Below are 8,344 nucleotides of genomic sequence, written 5' to 3'. Positions count from 1 at the left end.
CTTGCTGAATAACATCAAAAAGGGGAACAGTTACCTCGACCTTTTTGAAGATCTCTACCATTTTAGGATCAGGTTCCAGCTGCTTCCTGGGCTTCCTTGCAAGCTGTGGAAATGGAATGGGAATGGTGGTTATTGTGGTGCCTGCGCTTTTTGGTACTTTCTCTTGTGGTTGAGCTATCTCTTCTTCAGCTATGTCCTGAATATCCTCTTCCTCTTCAACATCTTCAATTTCCACCACCTCTTCAGCTAAGGCGTATTCTGGTGAGCTTGGTTCCTCCTGATTTCTCTCCTGCAGTGTGGTTCCAAACCTCAGGGTGATGGCATTAATACCTCTCTTTGGATTGGGTAATGGTTGAGAGGGAATTTCAGTGGTGCTTGAAGGTTGGTTATTGGAATTTGGTGCTGAGCCAAGCTGTGTCATAAAAGCTTGCAGATTAGAGGTGAGACCATTCAGACTGGCGTTAATACTATTCACGATGGTACTTTCCATGGCCAGTTGTCTCTTCTCAAAAGCTTGTAATAAATCTTCATTAGAAGATACAGAAGAATGAGTAAATTGAGAGGTCTGCTGCTGATTGTTCGGTGGTCCTTGGTTTTGCCTCAGGTGAGGTGCTCTGTAAGGTTGATTTTGCTGCCTGTTATTGTTATTATTCCACCTCTGATTTTCCTGATTATCTCTGCCTCCTCTGTTATTGTTGTCCCTCCAATTCTGGTTTGAATTGTCTTGCCATCCATGGTTATTATTTCCACTTTGATTGTACCCTTGGTTGGGGCGGTCATAGAAGTTGTGAGTGGATGCCACCATGTTGTCTTCTTGTTGGAGCTGCGGGCATTCATCAGTGTAATGGCTGTAATCAGCAAAGATTCTGCAAATTCTTTGTGGGACTAGCTGTTGGTTTTGCTGCGGTTGAGGAGGTTGAGCTTGTTGATTCAACTGCATTTGCTTTAGCAAGTTGGTCATTTCACAGATGCTTTGAGTTAGAGCAACAGTCTCTCTGCTAAAGGATACTTCTGCAACGGCTTTTGAACGGCCTTGCTTCTGTCTGTGGTTCCTAGTAGATTCAGCTAAATCACTGATCAATTGCCAAGCTTCATCAGTGGTCTTGTACTTCTTCATAGACCCATTGCTGGCACTTTCCAATGTGGTCTTATCTTGGGGCCTCATACCCTGTGTGATATAGCTGAGTAGCATGATCTTGTCAATCATGTGGTGGGGGCATGCTTCCAGAAGGTTATTGAAGCGCTCCCAGTATTCAAAAAGAGTCTCATTGTCATCCTGAACAATGGTAGAGATATCCTTCCTCAGTTTATCAGTAACTTCAGATGGAAAGAATTTCTCTAGAAACTCCTTTCTGAGTGTATCCCAGTTGGATAAATTTGCTAGAGGTTGAGTGTAGTACCACTCTCTTGCTTTTTCTTCAAGAGAAAACGGAAAAGCTTTCAGCAGAATTGCAGTTTCATCAGTGCCATCACGCCTGACAGTAGAACAGGCTGCCTGGAAATCTCTCAAGTGCTTGATAGGCTCTTGAGCAGGTAGGCCATGAAACATGGGCATCAAATTTAGCAGTGCGGTCTTTATTTCAAAATCTGTAGCTACCACTGGATGATGCGCCTGAAACGGTTGCATTGTAAAATCAGGGGCTCCTTCCTCCTGGATGGTAACTCTCCTAGCTGCCATGTTTTCTGCACGAAAAACAACCGAATCAGTAGAACAGGGGCTGGTTTCTTCCTCAGACTCACTTTCAAATCCACCCTCAGAGCAGATTAACCTGCGTTGTTCTCGCCTTATTCGTGAAATTGTTCTTTCAATTTCAGGATCGAATATTAGCAAGCGCGGATCAGGAAGTGAACGTGTCATTTGACGGAAGAAACATGCAGCTTATAGTAGCAAAATTAAATAAAAATGCAAATAAATAAATTCTAATTAATAAAATTAGCACTCTATTGCAACTCCCCGGCAACGGCGCCAAAAATTGATGGGAAGCAGAAGCTGGTGAATTAAAAATTATTAAAATGATTATGCTGCAAGTATAGTTCTTAATTCACCAAAAATCTGCCTATCAGTTTAGAAATATGTCACAGAGAGTTTAAATTAAAATTACTGGGAGTTTTAAGTCCCAGGTCGTCTCCCAACGAGTTGCAGAGAAGTGTGTTATCTTATTAATCAGATGTTCAAGAAGTTGAGTTGAGTAAATTGGGATTTAAATTGAGGAAAATTAAATAATATGAATAAAAGCCTTAACTTGGAATTGATTGGTTGGGATCTCTATCATTGATGGAGTGATTTTTAAGATTAATTTATAATTAATGGTTGCTCTGTTTGGTTATCCTTTACTAGGTAAGGGAAAGTCAAACAAGTTGAATTACTGGATCTGTTCACAAGTTACAACCCACTTAGTTCAAAGGGATTGGCGTCGGTGACAGGATGGTAATTCAACAGTTAACCCAATTACAAATTTTCTTTTAATCCTTCCAACTCAAGAGTTCCTTTTTAATCAATTCCCCATCAAGTAATGAAACTACTCACGCATTGTAAATAATAAATCCATAAATAATCCTTGCATTAAATAATCATAAAAGTATCTGAATGACAAAATTGAACAAAAACAAGGAACATGGAAGAATAGAACCAAGTTAAGAAGACAAACTAGAGTGATGAAGTCTTGATGAGGAAATAACTCTTCTCAATGTTCCAATGCTAAGATCAATTAAAGATTAAAAATTAAAAACTAGAGAGAAAAACCTAAGAGAGAAAACTAGATCTCCAAACTACTGAATGAATGTCTTTGTTTCTGCATATTCTCTGACTCTAGTCTGCTGTTCCGGGCCGAAAACTGGGCCGAAATAAGGTCCAAAAATTGCCCCCAGCGAATTCTGCAGATTATGCAGATCGCACATGTCACGCGATCGCGTCATCCATGCGGACGCGTCGCTTGCGCTTTTTCCTCGCCACGCGTTCGCGTCGTCCACGCTACCGCGTCGCTTGCGCTTTCCAATCCGCGCAGCCGCGTAATCCATGCGGCCATGTCACTGCGATTTGCGCTCCTTCACGCGGTCGCGTGAGCCATGCGACCGCGTCACTTCTCGCTGGTTATCTCCTCAAACTCTTGTGTTCCTTCCATTTTTGCTAGCTTCCTTTCCAATCTCCAACTCATTCATGCCCTATAAAGCCTGAAACACTTGACACAAAGATCACGGCATCGAATGGAATAATGGAGAATTAAAATTAAATAATTAAGGTCTCTAGGGAGCAATTTTCAAACATGTACTAAATTTAGGAAGGAAATCTAATTGCATGCTAAATTAATGAATAAGTGGGTAAGGATCATGACAAAACCACACAATTAAACACAATATAAACCATAAAATAGTAGTTTATCACACGTAGGGCCCAATCTTGATTCAATTCACTCCTTGCCCTGATCATGTGGGACGTAGAGTGTCCCAAGTTGAACGTGGCTTTTTTAGTACCTTTAATTTTGGCCTTCTATTTGCTCCTAGGCGTTGCACATAAAAAATCTTATGTGGGACGTGAACTGGATGTTGTGCATACGCATGCTTGATGCATATGCATGATTCTTTTTAAATCCCTTCTTTTACATACGCATGATATGCCTTTTTTGCCTTGGTTGTACGCACGCATGCTAGTTACGTATGTATGACATGTCATGAGCGGATAATTTATACGCTTTTTGGCATTGTTTTTAGGTAGTTTTTAGTAGGATCTAGATACTTTTAGGGATGTTCTCATTAGTTTTTATGTAAAATTCACATTTCTGGACTTTACTATGAGTTTGTGTGTTTTTCTGTGATTTCAGGTATTTTCTGGCTGAAATTGAGGGACCTGAGCAAAAATCTGATTTAGGCTGAAAAAGGACTACTGATGCTGTTGGATTCTGACCTCCCTGCACTCGAGATGGATTTTCTTGAGCTACAAAACTTCAAATGGCGCGCTCTCAACAGCGTTGGAAATTAGACATCTAGAGCTTTCCAGCAATACATAATAGTCCATACTTTGTTCGAGTTTAGACGACGCAAACTGGCGTTCAACACCAGTTCCATGCTGTATTATGGAGTAAAACGCCAGAAACACGTCACAAACCAGAGTTAAACGCCAAAAACACGTTACAACTTGGCGTTTAACTCCAAGAGAAACCTCTGCACGTGTAAAGCTCAAGCTCAGCCCAAGCACACACCAAAATGGGCCTCGGAAGTGGATTTCTGTATTTAGACTTATTTTTGTAAACCCTAGTAACTAGTCTAGTATAAATAGGACATTTCACTATTGTATTAGACGTCTTTTGATTGATCTTTAGTCAGTGTATGCGATTTTAGATCTTCAGGGGGGCTGGCCATTCGGCCATGCCTGGACTATCACTTATGTATTTTCAACGGTGGAGTTTCTACACACCATAGATAAAGGTGTAGAGCTCTGCTGTACCTCGAGTTTTAATGCAAAGTACTACTGTTTTCTATTCAATTCATGCTTATTCTTATTCTAAGATATTCGCTGTACTTAAACCTGATGGATGTGATGATCCGTGACACTCATCATCATCCGTCCTTATGAACGTGTGCCTGACAACCACTTCCGTTCTACCTTAGATCGAGCGTGTATCTCTTGGGTTCCTTAACCAGAATCTTCGTGGTATAAGCTAGAATTATTGGCGGCCATTCTTGAGAATCCGGAAAGTCTAAATCTTGTCTGTGGTATTCCGAGTAGGATTCAGGGATTGAATGACTGTGACGAGCTTCAAACTCACGATTGTTGGGCGTAGTGACAGACGCAAAAGAATCAATGGATTCTATTCCGACATGATCGAGAACCGACAGATGATTATCCGTGCTATGACACAGCATTTGGACCATTTTCATTGAGAGGATGGGAAGTAGCCATTGACAACGGTGACGCCCTACATACAGCTTGCCATGGAAAGGAGTAAGAATGATTGGATGAAAGCAGTAGGAAAATAGAGATTCAAAAGGAGCACAGCATCTCCACACACCTATCTGAAATTCTTACCAATGATTTACATAAGTATCTCTATCTTTATTTTATACTTTATTTATCATAATTTTCGAAAACCATTATAATCATTTGAATCAGCCTGACTGAGATTTACAAGATGCCCATAGCTTGCTTCATACCAACAATCTCCGTGGGATCAACCCTTACTCACGTAAGGTTTATTACTTGGACGACCCAGTGCACTTGCTGGTTAGTTGTGCGAAGTTGTGAAGAATGTGACTGAACCATAGTAGTGTGCACCAAGTTTTTGGAGCCATTGCTAAGAATTGTTCAAGTTATGAAAAAGAGTAAATCAAAATTTTGGCTATCAAGTTTTTGGCGCCGTTGCCGGGGATTGTTTGAGTTTGGACAACTGACGGTTCATTTTGTTGCTCAGATTAGGTAATTTTCTTTTCAAAAAGTTTTCAAAAATCTTTCAAAAATTTTTTATTTTATTTTTGTTTTTTTTAAATAATAATAATTTTCAAAAAACCCAAAAAAATTATAAAATCATAAAAATCAAAAATATTTTGTGTTTCTTATTTGAGTCTTGAGTCAATTTTTAAGTTTGGTGTCAATTGCATGTTTTAAAAAACTTTTGCAGTTTTTGAAAATTCATGCATGTGTTCTTCATGATCTTCAAGTTGTTCTTGACAAGTCTTCTTGTTTGATCTTTAAATTTTCTTGTTTTGTGTCTTTTGTTGTTTTTTCATATGCATTTTTACATTCATAGTGTCTAAGCATTAAAAATTTCTAAGTTTGGTGTCTTGCATGTTTTTCTTTTCTTGAAAATTTTTCAAAAATAAGTCTTGATGTTCATCTTGATCTTCAAAGTGTTCTTGGAGTTCATCTTGACATTCATAGTGTTCTTACATGCATCATGTGTTTTGATTCATAATTTTCATGTTGGGAGTCATTTTTGTGTTTTTCTCTTTCATCATTAAAAATTCAAAAATAAAAAAATATCTTCTCCTTATTTTACTCAAAAAATTCGAAATCTTTGGGTTGACTTAGTCAAAAAAATTTAAAATTAGTTGTTTCTTGTTAGTCATGTCAAGATTTCAATTTTAAAAATCCTATCCTTTCAAAATCTTTTTCAAAAATTAAATCTTTTTCATTTTTCTTATTATTTTTCGAAATTTTTCTTATTTGATTTTCAAAACCTTTTTCTTATCTCTATTTCAAAACTTCAAAAACTTTACTAACAATTAATGTGATTGATTCAAAAATTTGAAATTTGTTACTTTCTTGTTAAGAAAGGTTCAAACTTCAAATTCTAGAATCATATCTTTTAGTTTCTTGTTAGTCAAGTAATCAATTTTAATTTTAAAAATCAAATCTTTTCCAAAATATCTTTTTCAATCATATTTTTTCAAAATATCTTTTTTTTAAATTATATCTTTTTCAAAATTAATTTCAAAATCTTTTCTAAACTTCTTATCTTTTCAAAATTGATTTTCAAATCTTTTTCAACTAACTAATTGACTTTTTGTTTGTTTCTTAGCTTTTTCAAAACCACCTAACTAATTTTATCTCTCTAATTTTTGAAAACTCCTCTCTCTTTTTCAAAAATTCTTTTTAATTAACTAATTGTTTCAAATTTTAATTTTAATTTTAATTCTTCTCTTAATTTTCGAAAATCACTAATTTTTCAAAAATAATTTTCGAATTCTCTCTCATCTTCTTCTATTTATTCATTCAATTACTAACACTCCTCTTCATGTCAAAATTTGAACCCTCTCTTTCCCTTTGTGTTTGAATTTTTCTCTTCTCCTTCTTCTATTATTTTATTCTTATACTCACATAAAGGAATCTCTCTACTGTGGTAAAGAGGATCCCTATTATTATTTTCTGTTCCCTTCTTTTTCATATGAGCAGGAGCAAGGACAAGAATATTCTTGTTGAAGCAGATCCTGAACCTGAAAGGACTCTGAAGAGAAAACTAAGAGAAGCTAAATTACAATATTCCAGAGACAACCTTACAGAAATTTTCGAAAAGGAAGAGGAGATGGCAGCCGAAAATAATGGCAACAACAATAACGCAAGGAGGATGCTTGGTGATTATACTGCACCCACTTCCAAGTTTGATGGAAGAAGCATCTCAATCCCTGCCATTGGAGCAAACAATTTTGAGCTGAAGCCTCAACTAGTTGCTCTAATGCAATAGAACTGCAAGTTTCATGGACTTCCATTAGAAGATCCCTATCAGTTTTTAACTGAATTCTTGTAGATATATGAGACTGTTAAGACTAATGGAGTAGATCTTGAAGTCTACAGGCTCATGCTTTTCCCTTTTGCTGTAAGAGACAGAGCTAGAACATGGTTGGACTCACAACCTAAAGATAGCCTGGACTCTTGGGATAAGCTGGTCATCGTCTTCTTGGCTAAGTTCTTTCCTCCTCAAAAGCTGAGCAAGCTTAGAGTGGATGTTCAGACCTTCAAACAAAAAGATGGTGAATCCCTCTATGAAGCTTGGGAAAGATACAAGCAGATGACCAAAAAGTGTCCTTCTGACATGCTTTCAGAATGGACTATTTTGGATATATTCTATTATGGTCTATCTGAGTTCTCTAAGATGTCACTGAACCATTCTGCAGGTGGATCCATTCACCTAAAGAAAACGCCTGCAGAAGCTCAAGAACTCATTGACATGGTTGCAAATAACTAATTCATGTACACTTTTGAGAGGAATCCTGTGAGTAATAGGACGCCTTAAAGGAAGTGAGTTCTTGAAATTGATGCTCTGAATGCCATATTGGCTCAAAACAAAATGTTGACTCAGAAAGTCAACATGATTTCTCAGAGTCTGAATGGATGGCAAAATGCATCCAACAGTACTAAAGAGGCATCTTCTGAAGAAGAAGCTTATGATCCTGAGAACCCTGCAATGGCAGAGGTGAATTACATGGGTGAACCCTATGGGAACACTTATAATTCCTTATGGAGAAATCATCCAAATTTCTCATGGAAGGATCAATAAAAGCCTCAACAAGGCTTTAACAATGGTGGAAGAAACAGGCTCAGCAATAGCAAGACTTTTCCATCATCTTCTCAACAACAGACAGAGAATTATGAGCAGAGTCCCTCTAACTTAGCAAACATAGTCTCTGATCTGTCTAAGGCCACTTTAAGTTTCATGACTGAAACAAGGTCCTCCATCAGAAATCTGGAGGCACAAGTGGGCCAGCTGAGTAAGAAAATCACTGAAACTCCTCCTAGTACTCTCCCAAGCAATACAAAAGAAAATCCAAAAAGAGAGTACAAGGCCATTGATATTGTCTATATGGCCAAATCCAAGGAGGAAGGGGAGGACGTGAATCCCAATGAGGAAGACCT

General features: G+C 37.6%; 1 non-coding gene across 1 annotated transcript; it reads right to left on the bottom strand.

Moving 5' to 3' along the window:
• Window positions 1–7,421: 7,421 nt before the first annotated feature.
• Window positions 7,422–7,529, bottom strand: LOC112713875 (small nucleolar RNA R71). The gene has a single exon (XR_003158835.1). It is a non-coding gene; the product is annotated as a small nucleolar RNA R71 (small nucleolar RNA).
• Between the last annotated feature and the right edge of the window lie 815 nt (window positions 7,530–8,344).

The sequence above is a fragment of the Arachis hypogaea genome, chromosome 9 (genome assembly GCF_003086295.3).
Source record: "Arachis hypogaea cultivar Tifrunner chromosome 9, arahy.Tifrunner.gnm2.J5K5, whole genome shotgun sequence".
NCBI lineage: Eukaryota > Viridiplantae > Streptophyta > Magnoliopsida > Fabales > Fabaceae > Arachis > Arachis hypogaea.
Note: the sequence above shows the minus strand (reverse complement) of the source record. Positions and strands in the feature narration are given on the sequence as shown.